The sequence below is a fragment of the Dendrobates tinctorius genome, unplaced genomic scaffold, assembly GCF_039654945.1.
Source record: "Dendrobates tinctorius isolate UK_male_01 unplaced genomic scaffold, ASM3965494v1 ptg000251l, whole genome shotgun sequence".
Classification (NCBI taxonomy): domain Eukaryota; kingdom Metazoa; phylum Chordata; class Amphibia; order Anura; family Dendrobatidae; genus Dendrobates; species Dendrobates tinctorius.
The window spans coordinates 9,229,347-9,241,676 of NW_027361918.1; the positions used below are offsets into that span (position 1 = coordinate 9,229,347).

General features: G+C 42.1%; 2 non-coding genes across 2 annotated transcripts; both read left to right on the top strand.

The window, feature by feature from the left end:
• Window positions 1-2,597: 2,597 nt before the first annotated feature.
• On the top strand, window positions 2,598-2,669 carry TRNAE-UUC (transfer RNA glutamic acid (anticodon UUC)). The gene has a single exon. It is a non-coding gene; the product is annotated as a tRNA-Glu (tRNA).
• A 739-nt stretch (window positions 2,670-3,408) lies between these two features.
• Window positions 3,409-3,481, top strand: TRNAA-AGC (transfer RNA alanine (anticodon AGC)). Its single transcript has one exon. It is a non-coding gene; the product is annotated as a tRNA-Ala (tRNA).
• Window positions 3,482-12,330: the final 8,849 nt, after the last annotated feature.

The window sequence follows — 12,330 nt, forward strand, 5'->3', positions numbered from 1 at the left end:
CAGGTGTGAAAAAAGTGACTACAGGATAAGGGAGATTTTGAATTTCTGTAGACACTTGTGGACACTGGACACTTGGATTGTGTGAGGCCCACTGAATATCACAGTGCTATGTCACAGGCTCGATGGCACAGGTGTGAAAAAAGTGACTACAGGATAAGGGAGATTTTGAATTTCTGGGAGATTTTGAATTTCTGCAGACACTTGTGGACACTGGACACTTGGATTGTGTGAGGCCCACTGAATATCACAGTGCTATGTCACAGGCTCGATGCAGCAGGTGTGAAAAAAGTGACTACAGGATAAGGGAGATTTTGAATTTCTGCAGACACTTGTGGACACTGGACACTTGGATTGTGTGAGTCCCACTGAATATCAGAGCGCTATGTGACAGGCTCGATGGCACAGTTGTGAAAAAAGTGACTACAGGATAAGGGAGATTTTGAATTTTTGCAGACACTTGTGGACACTGGACGCTTGGATTGTGTGAGGCCCACTGAATATCACAGCGCTATGTCACAGGCTCGATGGCACAGGTGTGAAAAAAGTGACTACAGGATAAGGGAGATTTTGAATTTCTGTAGACACTTGTGGACACTGGACACTTGGATTGTGTGAGGCCCACTGAATATCACAGTGCTATGTCACAGGCTCGATGGCACAGGTGTGAAAAAAGTGACTACAGGATAAGGGAGATTTTGAATTTCTGGGAGATTTTGAATTTCTGCAGACACTTGTGGACACTGGACACTTGGATTGTGTGAGGCCCACTGAATATCACAGTGCTATGTCACAGGCTCGATGCAGCAGGTGTGAAAAAAGTGACTACAGGATAAGGGAGATTTTGAATTTCTGCAGACACTTGTGGACACTGGACACTTGGATTGTGTGAGTCCCACTGAATATCAGAGCGCTATGTGACAGGCTCGATGGCACAGTTGTGAAAAAAGTGACTACAGGATAAGGGAGATTTTGAATTTTTGCAGACACTTGTGGACACTGGACGCTTGGATTGTGTGAGGCCCACTGAATATCACAGCGCTATGTCACAGGCTCGATGGCACAGGTGTGAAAAAAGTGACTACAGGATAAGGGAGATTTTGAATTTCTGTAGACACTTGTGGACACTGGACACTTGGATTGTGTGAGGCCCACTGAATATCACAGTGCTATGTCACAGGCTCGATGGCACAGGAGTGAAAAAAGTGACTACAGGATAAGGGAGATTTTGAATTTCTGGGAGATTTTGAATTTCTGCAGACACTTGTGGACACTGGACACTTGGATTGTGTGAGGCCCACTGAATATCACAGTGCTATGTCACAGGCTCGATGCAGCAGGTGTGAAAAAAGTGACTACAGGATAAGGGAGATTTTGAATTTCTGCAGACACTTGTGGACACTGGACACTTGGATTGTGTGAGTCCCACTGAATATCAGAGCGCTATGTGACAGGCTCGATGGCACAGTTGTGAAAAAAGTGAATTGTAGATTTGGGCAGAATAGGAATCTTCCTAGAGTGTAGGTCTGTAAGAACGGAACAAGTCCTCCTCTTATCCTTCCACAGTGACACACAGATAGCTTCACTGTGGCTGTGATAACAGCCGTTACACGGTACTGTGTGAGGAGCGTACAACGCTGTATGGTGTGAATAAATGCACGCTCAGTACCGTAGCAGGACAAAAAAAAAATTGGGATTGCTTTTAAAAAAGCAGTTTGCAGAGCAGTGGGGAAACAGCAATGCAGCTGTCAGGAAGCCTTAGAAGGCAGCCTAACAACCAACACCGCTGATCCACCACAATATAGCCTCCCCTTGCACTGCACACACAGTGACTGGTGTGTTGCACAGGCAAAATCGCTAGCAGCAGAAGCAGTTTTTTTCTTCTTCCCTGCCTAACGCTCTCCCTACAGAATCAGCAACCTCTCCCTATGCTAAGATCGGCAGAAGTAAGATGGCGGTCGGCGTGCACGCCCTTTTATAACCCCTGTGACCCCCACCAAAGCAAGCCAATCACTTGCATGCCCTTCTGAAAGATGGTGGCGACCCGTGCCTATGTCATCACGTTGCCCACAGTGTCCGTGGATCCTGATTGGCTGAAAAAGAGCGCTAAACAAACTTTTGAAACGCGACTTTGGTGCGTAAGTCGCCGACCTCGTGGCCGACCTCATCCTAGGGTCGGGTTTCGTTTCATGAAACCCGACTTTGCCAAAAGTCGGCGACTTTTGAAATTGTTTGACACGTTTCGCTCAACTCTACTCATCACTACTGGGGAACTTTGCAGATTTGTTGCTCAGATCTCACGATTCCCCAGCGATCGTTCTCCTCCTACTTGGTAAGGACTTGAAAGATAAAGAAGTGGAAAGATAATCATCCCTCCTATGTCAGTTTTTTCCATATCTCCAGGGGATCAGATCTCCAGGAGTGATGGGTGGAGGACACATGAAGAGACGTGCGGCACAAGCCTGTGATGAGGCTCCAGCAGCCGCCACATAAATGGAGGAGTCCTTATAAGGGAAAAACATCCAGCGACTCCTGTGTCATCTCCAGAGGTCGGGTCTGAGGGTCTCAGCTCTTTGCTGGTGCTGCACAATCCCAGCTTCTCCCATATGGTCTAGCGGTTAGGATTCCTGGTTTTCACCCAGGCGGCCCGGGTTCGACTCCCGGTATGGGAAGATGATTCCTTTTAATTTTTGCTGTTTCCTTTTTATTGTTACAGTCAGAATCTTATTGATCAGCATATAATGTACATGTGCAATATATTATAGGAATGTCCCATAAACCTGGAGACGCAGCGAGGAGATGACGGCAGGAGAGCTACAGGACATGTGCCTTCGATAGCTCAGCTGGTAGAGGTTCAATTTCGGCTCCAAGGACATTTTATTACTTATTGGTAGAATTATATAATTATCCCCAGGATTAATCAGCCGCATTACTGATGGGTTCACATCAGTCACAATATTCATTTTCCTTAACAATACCTCTTCCTCCCACTCTCCTGATGTGGGGCTTCTATTAGGGTAATTACGGTTCCTAATTCACTGCAGCAGATCATCCAGACAGAAGTCGCCTTCTCTGATCACTTTCCTCTAGAATTGATCGTGGTTACAGATAATGTTCTAAAATAAATAAACTCTACATCTGGGCGCTGCGGAGAGAGGAGAGAAAGGCCGAGGAAGATGTCCTGTCCTGGGAAACAGGGAGAACGTCTGTGACTTACACCAGCAGCAGGATCAGCAGAGTTCTCATCTACCCGTGGACATTTCTCTGTGTTCGGCCTTCTCTGTGCAGTGAGAACCTTCCTTCTAGCTCTGGGAATCAGTATTTTGACAGAGAGGATCATATAATGCTCCACGATCAGCAGACCGGACACCTAGTAATGTGAGAGGCAAAACCCAGGGCTGAAATCTGCAAGGGGGATTAGCTCAAATGGTAGAGCGCTCGCTTAGCATGCGAGAGGTAGCGGGATCGATGCCCGCATCCTCCACTTTTTTTTTTCAAATAGATTTATCATTTATCACTTAAGGGGCCTTTACACATAGCGATATCGCTAAAGCGTCACCGATTTTGTGACGCAGCAGCAATATCGCTAGCGATATCGCTATGTGTGATACTTACCTCCGACCGGCTGTCCATCGCTGATCGCGCGAGATCGTGCTGCTCCATTTCTCGTCGGGCGCTTCCTGCTGGCGCCGACGAGCGACGCGTGGACGCGGGTGGGAGGACGTCAGGATCGCCGCATCTGAAAGGTATGTAACGACCGCTGCTGCATCGCTACATCGCTGTGAGATCTCCCTGTTTGGCAGCTCACTAGCGACCATTTAGCGATGCAGCAGCGATCCTGACCGGGTCGTATCGTTGCAGAGATTGCTGGTGCATCGCTAAATGGTCGTGGGACATGTGGGAGGCAGAAGAGGTGGTGGGCGGTGGAGTGGAGGGTTGGGCAGGGACTGTAGGAGCAGATGATGTTGATGGAAAGTTGTATGGGGAAGGAGTTTGGTACGGGGCAGTGTTGTGAGTTCATTTTTCCCTTCACCATTGAGGTCTGATGAACTCCCTCCTCTAGTGAAAGAAGGTAGTGAGACTGATTACCAAACACCTGGGCAGCTGGATGATGACTGGCTGGCTGGAATTGAGGACTGGATATAAGGCTGCTGACGCCCTTCTTCCTGGCTGGTGATTTTCCTGCTGGATTCTTGGAGACCAGTCTGATTCCTGCATCTCAAAGCTAAGTTTTGCTGCTCTGCTTTGTACTCTTCAGTTTTGTTTTTGTTTTGCTTTGTTTTTTGTGAGTTCTGCCATCCCCGGCCGGGGGTGAGCTGGATTTCATTTTTTGTCTCTTATCTGTTGATATTTTGCTCTGTCTTCAGAATATACCTGAGTGCAGATATAGTCTTTTGAAGCCTAGCGACTTCAGGGCCTGTTTTTCCTATCAGTCGGTTGGCTCATTTTGGATAGGGTTTTTGCGGATGGCAGACAGCAGCTTTCCTATCCTGTCCTATGTAGTTAGCTTGGGCCCCATCATTTGCTCAACCTATCTTTCTATCTGTGTTAGTGTTTTCATCTTGCTTCACCGTCATTACATGTTTGGGGCTGCCTATTGCTTTGGGGTCTGCTCTGGGGCAGTTTAGTTTTTCCCCTTTCTGTCTTTAGGCTATATAGTTCTCCGGCTGTGATCAAGGGGTCTAGGGCACCGTAGGAACCCCCCACGGCTACTGCTAGTTGTTGTGGAAAGGTTCAGGGGTCTGCAATCCGATAGCTGCCAACCTCTCTGGTTTTTCTGGACTTAGCTGGTATTTTGTTTTTTCCTCCTTCGGTGACTCATCATAACAGGGCAGGTTGCTGGAAGTGGGGAGATATCTGGTACTGGGGAGGTTGCTGGTACTGGGGAGGTTGCTGGTACTGGGGAGGTGGCTGGTATGTAATAGGAGGGGGAGGATGGAAAGTGGCTGGAGGGGGTGCAGGTGGAGGAACTACAGTGGTGGGAGGTGGAGGTTGGGAGGTAACTTGCTGTAGAGCACCGTGGCACAAATGCATTACATGCATCTGCTGGGTAGGAGACAGCGTTTCCATGCGCTTCACAACAGACCTGAAAAAGGTGTGGTTTGGCGAAGATCTTGCTTCTGAATGCATGGTTTGCAGAAGTGTCTTCACCTCCAGAATGCTGGAGTTGATCTGCTGAAAGCCTGCGGAGATTTGCTCTGACAAGACTTTGAGACAGTTCTGGAAAGATGCATTCAGATGCAAGAACTCTGGCGCATAAGTCTTTCCTGACCCCTCTGCCGCCCAGTACCCGCAGGTGTACTAGAGGTGGCAGGGGCAGAAGGGTGGGGTAAAGGGAAAGCGATCTCCTCACCAGCAGCTTCATGTAATGTAGGCGGCCACGATGCTCCTGTGCTGGTGGATGGGACAGATGGGTCGAATGTGTGGGAAGGCTGGGAAGGTGCAGATGTACCGGGGCGGTCGAAGTGTCCCTCGGTGCCGGTCTCCTCAGGGATCGCCTCAGAAGGGTCCAATCGTGCAGGCTCCCGAGTGCTGCTCACCGTGCAGTGGAAAAAAAAACAATTAAAATAGTGACATGGTATGGCCCTGGCTGAAAAAAAATTGTTACATCTAAACATTTTTTTTCACATGTGGTGTGTAATATTTACCTTCTGGTGACCATTGTATCCCAGAGGCACGACAGGGCTTGTGCGTACTTGTACTTGCTCCTGCGTCCTCCAGATCCACTCGGGGAAATTGTCCATAGTTCATACTCTGAGATCCCACATGGCAAAAGCAACATGTATTCTTCTTTCTCTCCGGGATCTCACATGGCAAATGGCGTCTGTCTCTCTTAGGCTTCTTCGTACTAAAGTAACATACCAGCTGTTATGTCATGTCATGGCCCAGCACAGAAGACATCTTCGTGTCTGTCTCTCATGATGGTGAGGGAAGAAGAGCGACCTCTACAGTTAGCCATGAATTATATACGTCTCCTAAAGCACGTGGTCTCTACACATATGGAGCTGTCTTTCTACCATGAGCCAAGCTTAAAAATAGCCTATGTCATATAAGCTAAAGCAATCTACAGAACTGGGTGTAATAAGAAATATTTAACGAATTATTAATATTTAACAATTCCCCCTTTTGAGGGAGACAGACATTAATTGGAACCCTCAAATATAACAAGATCTTTTTTCTTCTTTTCTTCTTCTTTGACAAAATAATTTAATATCAATAACAATAATAATATCAGATTACCGTTATAAGTACTCAATGACATAATTGATGTGAATTCATGTTATGGTAAGCCGTGAACAATATTCATATAAAATATGTATAATTATACTTCCCTAAGTCTAAATTGAAGCATCTCAGGTCCAGTCATTATCATCTGATGTCATCTGGTCTTCATTTTGATGTCTTCTGTCTTCTTCTTGGTTCTTTTAAAAACACAGTTTTTCTCTAGCATATAGATGTTGTAGGAATTGTGTGGTGTATCAAATCAAAGTCCATAAATTCAAATGTTAATACGAAAACAAAGTCTATGCAGCTTTAATATCTGTGTAGTGTCACCTTTAAAAACCTGGGCTTACATTGGCTCGCCTTGGATATTCTGGAATCCTCCATCGGTACTGGTCTTTGAACAGGTGTGACGTCTTTGGTCAGCAAAGCAAGGGTTAAAATGACTCTTCCTTGCTAAACATAGCACCATAACCAGTCCTTGTCCTAATGCACAGGACATATGTCAGGGTTGTAGCTTCCTGACAATTACCTTATTGTTCACCAGCTTTACATCGAAGCTTTTCAGGTGATTGAAAACTTCTGGAACTTGATAAGAACGTGATAACACAGTTCACATCAGCATCATAGGATCATCGTCCTCTGGTTGTCAGGTTAGACACTTTAATTGTGACTGTCAGTGGTGGATACTGCACTTGTAATTAACACAGTCTTACTGAGAAGTCATAGCTTTGTTACCTTCTGGGACTTCTGGATCGCGGCATTCTTCTTCTTGCAACTGATAAGAATCAATTTTAATATGAAAAGTCTTTATTAACGTAATTTCAGTATCTTGCTTGAAGTCTTCATTCCCTAGTCTATACCAAATCCGGTAATTTTCCTATCCTATAATATCACAGCGTACCATAGCAATCAGTAATATCCATATAATTATTATCAGAATTTGTACCATATATAGATTTCAATGTTTGAAATATTAAACCAATAATAAGTGATAATACATTATTATCCATATTTTTTCATGTGATAGAACATTTTTATGTCATAGGTGTAATTACCTTTTTCAACCCATAGGTGTCACTGTGTTTTATGTAATCAGTGTTTTCATCTTTATTAATAAGGAATATATTTATTATACTAATAATATGTAGGAATGTATAGCCATGAACCAAAATAAGAATATATGAGTGAGCGAATGAATGAATAAAAGAATTGTTGCATATAACTCAGAAGTGAAACATTTTCCTTTGTAATGAAACCGTATCATTGTTATATTTAATGAAGCAAAATTCTATAGTAGATATTACTTTACTATTGCTGAAAGAAAAAATAAAAATGTAAGAATTAAAAATAAAAATAGAATAAAAAATTGAGAATTAAAAATAAGAATAAGAATAAAAATAAAAATAAGAATAAGGCCTTTATGTTGATGCAGTGTAGTTATGTCTTCAGTGACATATACCCTTAATATTTCCATGATCTGGATTATTTCATAATTGTCATAAACTTGTGTTACCAAAATATTCAAATTATGCAACTTTGCATATAATATTCCTCTTACTGTAAAGAAATGACTCTTTATAATACTTATTATTATACCCAATACTTATACCATTGTACCTTATTTCTATTTGTTCTTTATTAAAATGTGTGAAGAAGAGGTATTAAGCAAATGTGATGATGTAGTCAGGATCAAAAACATATTTTCCCCCTTAATACCAAAAAATATTGTTCTATGAAATAATACATTTATCAAAACCAAAATTAAAATAATTTATAAATTATGTGAATTTATACTTGCTTATACCATTATTTGTCTGAAGATGTGTAACCATCAAAATTAATTTGAATATCATAAAATTATCCTTTGAAAAAATTAATTTGCATAAACCATTTTGATGTGCGATTGCACTTATCCACTATTAACTAAATCAAGAAATAATAATTACTATAGAAATATAGAAATATATGTTGTATAGATAATATTTCATTATGTATCTTAATATTCTAATAATTTCCTAAAGATAAAAGCTTTTGGGGTTTTTTTTTTTCTCTTTCTCTCATGCATTCAGGATCCTGAGGCCTCACAAACATATCACATTACTCGCTCAGCAGCTGCTCATACACTCAGTCACTGTCACTCAGACTGTGTCACATATTAAGTTTAAACCAAATACCTCACATACGAAGGTGTGATGAATACACGTATTTTAACCCAAATTATCCTAATTATCAATGCATTGTAAACTATTTCAATTTAGTCTCTTAATATTTCTTTGAATATTCCCCAAATACACATGACATAAATATATGTATATGTATAGCTATACTTGACATTTAGGCCTGGAAAAAAAAATTCCATTGCTTTGCAAAAGTTGAGACCCCCTTTAAAATTCTTTTCTTAAGGAACAGGGACATAGTATACTGGTATACTTGTATTATTAGAACAAGGTTCAAATTTCCCTGCTGTGGTTGTCATTCGAACCATGCAGAAAAGCACACACACAGAACACATTAAAAAATGCAATTAGTTATTTCCTTTTAAGGGTTAGATATATATATATCATGCAATTATTGCAACTTCCTGTGTAAATAAAGACATAAATCCTTGGAAGAGAATTTTTCCCGATTAAGTCCTGCTTTGAAATGAAAATTCTAAGGAAACATAAAAGAGAAGGTTAATATCATATTCATATTCTAAATATTATTACTGATGTAGATTTTAATTTTCATTAAAAAATACAGTTCTACTATTTCTACTTCTACAAACACTCTATATATACTGTATATGGACATAAATGTAAAAATACATTCCTTCCGACCAATCCTTAATTTTTGAAGAATATCAATATCTGGATGATTTTCATTTGATGAACAAAAAATGAGAATTTTTAATCTGTCCTTATCAGTTAAATTCTCATGTGTTTCACCAGATAACTTTAAAGTCAATCTCCTAGCAAAGTTTACAGGGATCCACATTTTGAACAACTGATTCTTCTCCTCGTTAGATAAATCAAATTTATCAACACAACTTTAAAAAACCTCAGAGTTTCTACAAACATCTATTTTGTTTTCATATGCAGGAATTATTTCGCATATCTTAAGCAAAATTTTTCTTACTTTCCTTCGGGTTTGGGCCTGTGAGTCGTCTATTTTTAGTGGTACGTCTTTCCCTTGTACGTCCTCTACGTCAGTTCTGAAGTCTCCTCCTACTTCTCCATCTTGTTCCACGTCTGCAAGGTCACCTTCCATGGCTGCTGCTACTTGTAACTGTTTCTCCACATTACAGTAAATCTCGAGAACATCACAACAATCATTTTTGGATTTCTCTGACACAGATCTATGAAATATATCTACCATCTGTAGAATATTTTTTAATCTCTCTCTTTCTCTATTGAAAAACTTAGAATCTAACCTCTGATTCTCGAGTTCACACTCGGCATATAAACTTAACCATAAAACTTCTGAATTAGAATTGTCTACAGACTTAAATTTCAATCTACTCTGCTTAGCATAAGAATTAATTACATCCATTTCTCTTACCTTGAAATGTCTCAGCTTGTTCCTTTGATGGACAACGCTGGGTTCCTGTTGTCTTCACACGTCTGGCTTACGTCTGGTACTTTTGGCACTTGTAGTACTTCTCAATCTATCTGGTAATTCTTACTTCTAGGTTCTGTATGATTCTTGTAAGTAGTGGAATTCCCGATAACTTGCACATATGATTTGACGTTAGCAAAGTCCAATCCCCCTTTTGGGCAAGTGGAGGGAAATTCGCAAAAAAGTACAAAAATTCAGATCTGGCTGGCTCTCCAATGTAAAATAATGCTTATCCTGTAAAATACTCAGGACTAGTTACCAGATAAAAATATAGTGGTTTATTTGGATTCTTCCATCAAAGAAAGGTTATTACAGAAAAACAGGTGAATAAAAATAGGTGAAAGAGAAATTGTCCATAGTTCATACTCTGAGATCCCACATGGCAAAAGCAACATGTATTCTTCTTTCTCTCTGGGATCTCACATGGCAAATGGCGTCTGTCTCTCTTAGGCTTCTTCGTACTAAAGTAACATACCAGCTGTTATGTCATGTCATGGCCCAGCACAGAAGACATCTTCGTGTCTGTCTCTCATGATGGTGAGGGAAGAAGAGCGACCTCTACAGTTAGCCATGAATTATATACGTCTCCTAAAGCACGTGGTCTCTACACATATGGAGCTGTCTTTCTACCATGAGCCAAGCTTAAAAATAGCCTATGTCATATAAGCTAAAGCAATCTACAGAACTGGGTGTAATAAGAAATATTTAACGAATTATTAATATTTAACATGGTCACGTGGCCCCGCTCATTAAGGTAATGAATATGCTCTCCACGCCTATAGGAGTGGAGAGCAGTGCATATTCATTACCTTAATGGGATCACTCGGCAGCAAGAGCTGCCGGTACCGGCGGCAAGAACGAGATGCAGTGCTGTATGCTGGAAGCCGGTGGCTGCCCCTCCCCCTCCCTTGCTCCTGCCTCTGTGACCTGCCACTCCCTCCTCCCCTGCATAAGTCAAGGGGGGCATTTTCAGCACAAAAAATGTGCTGAAAAAATCGTCTTATACACAAGTCTATACAGCACATTAATTTATTTATTTTACTCACTTATATAGCTCCATTAATTCCACAGCGCTTTACAGACATTTTCATCACTGTCTCACAATCTAAATTCCCTATCAATATGTCTGGAATGTAGGAGGAAAGCGGAGAACCCAGAGGAAACCCACATAAACACGGGGAGAACAGACAAACTCTGTGCAGATGTTGTCCTTTGTGGGGTTTGACCCCAGCGCTGCATTAATCATGCTGTTTAGATGAAATATTGAGAGACACTAACCATTAGGACCTCACTCCTAATGTCACTGTTTAAATTGTCTTAACTTGTATTGAATTTATTGTCTGTACATGTCCCCGCTTAATTGTAAAGTGCTGCGGAATATGTTGGCGCTATATAAATAAAAATTATTATTACTATTATATTATTATCATTTAAAGATGATGTCTTTGGGCGACAACAGACACACCACAGAGGTACTGGCTGACTACTTGCAGCGAGAAACTGAGTCAAGGCTGGGCAGTCTACATCTTGAGCCAAGCAAGGTAGTCAGTGATAACAGCCGAAATTTTGCTACTGCCACAGCCCTTGCAAAACTCAGACACATACCTTGTCTGACTCACAACTTGAACCTAGTGGTGCAGTGCTTCCTCAATAATTATCCGGAGTTTACACCCCTGCTCCATAAGGTGCGAAGAATGTGCTCGCACATCCACCGGTCGCCTGTACACTCCAGTCGTATGCAGAAGCTGCAGCAATTGCTCCACCTTCTCAAGCACCGCCTAATTATCGACGTTACAACAAGGTGGAACTCCACCCTGCACATGGTTGAGAGGCTGCGTGAACAGAGGCAGGCTGTAATGCATTTGTGGGAGGATACACGGGCAGGCAGTTTGAGGGCGGACTTGGAGTTGTCGGGTGTGCAGTGGTCAAAGCTGAAAGACCTCTGTAAAGTCCTTCAGTGTTTTGAGGAATGCACATGGCTGGTAAGCACAGATGACGCCATCATAAGCATGAGCATCCCACTTATGTGTCTGCTCATGCAAACTTTGATGCACATTAAGGATCAGGTGTCTGCAGCAGCAGAGGAACAGGAGGAGGAAGAGGAGGAGGGAAGCCTTGATGACAGTCAGCCATTGTCTGCTCAGGGAACTGTCCTGGATGAGGTGGAAGAAGAAGAGGAGGAGGAGGAGGATGATGGGGATGATTATTTTGGGGAGGAGGATGAGGAGGAAACTTCTCGGGGGACAAGAGAAAATGTTGGCTTGCCAAGGTCAGGTACAGGGTTTGTGCATGACTGGAGGGATGTGGATTTGGCAGAAAGTGCTCCTCCACCCACCACTGTCAGTGCATCACTTACACCTGGAACAATGGCCCACATGTGTGATTATGTATTGTGGATCCTAAAAAGGGACCCCCGCATTGCCAAAATTATGAAGGATGACGACTACTGGTTGGCCAGCATCCTCAATCCATGTTATAAAGGCAAATTACAGAACATCATGCCACAGGAGA